This window comes from Triticum dicoccoides, chromosome 4B, assembly GCF_002162155.2.
Source record: "Triticum dicoccoides isolate Atlit2015 ecotype Zavitan chromosome 4B, WEW_v2.0, whole genome shotgun sequence".
Classification (NCBI taxonomy): domain Eukaryota; kingdom Viridiplantae; phylum Streptophyta; class Magnoliopsida; order Poales; family Poaceae; genus Triticum; species Triticum dicoccoides.
The window spans coordinates 35,873,323-35,874,452 of record NC_041387.1 but is presented as its reverse complement, the minus strand read 5'-3'; positions in this window follow the sequence as shown (position 1 = coordinate 35,874,452).

Below are 1,130 nucleotides of genomic sequence, written 5' to 3'. Positions count from 1 at the left end.
AGGAGGGAAGGAGGAAGAGGGGAGAAGGAAGGAGGGGGGCGCCGCCCCCTCTTAGTCCAATTCGGACCAGCCCATGAGGGGGCGCGCGCCCCTTGAGGCCCTTCTCTCCTTCCCTGAATGGCCCATTAAGGCCCACTACTTCCCCCGGCGAATTCCCGTAACTCTCCGGTACTCCGAAAAATACCCGAATCATTCGGAACCTTTCCGATGTCCGAATATAGCCTTTCAATATATCGATCTTTACCTCTCGACCATTTTGAGACTCCTCGTCATATCCATGATCTCATCCGGGACTCCGAACAAACTTCGATCATCAAATCACATAACTCATAATATAAATCGTCATCGAACGTTAATATTTGGTCAGTCTTAAGAAATATCGACTTGTGAAAAAGATTAGGAGAACTATATTGTAGGAAAGAGCACATACTTCAAATTTAAAGTTCAGCATTAATTTTACAATCCAGTTATAAGAAATGCTGTAGAGTTAACATTCACTCCCTTATGTTTTTTAGAACCACCCTCAATGTTAACACGAGTACCGTTGTTGTTTGCATGCACTCCCTGAGAAGAGTAATTATAAACTCCCTCAGAATATTAATTGTATTTTTATTTTCCATATGCTTTGGTGTCGTCATCGCCTTCTTTTTCTCAGTCTCTGTCACTTTTGGTCTAGCCGTTGGATTAAATAAAATGATTGTTTTAATAATTTGCTTCCGTTTTTTCTTGAATTACATGTTTTAAATTTCATTTTATTTTCTTTCAAATTTCAATTTTTATTTTTTGAATATTAAACTATTATGTTTTGTGGACTATTTCTCAATATTTTTAAACTATGTATTTTTATTTTTTTATTTCTTGATCTCCCTCTTAATTTTTGTTTTGCGTTTTCGTATTGTCTGAGTTCTTATATATATTTCCCTTTATTTATTTATGCCGAAACTAGGGTGCCACTTGTGCTAAAATATTGTCACGGTTCTACCGGCGTGGCTTGAGTGAGGGGTCTACCTGTCTTCTGGAGCATCTCTAGCAGACCCCTAAAAACGGGATGGCCGGTAAAAATCCGACGATTATATGGGTGTGGCCCTTTTTTGGACTAGACCAGAGCCCGTACAATCGTCTGGCCCGTA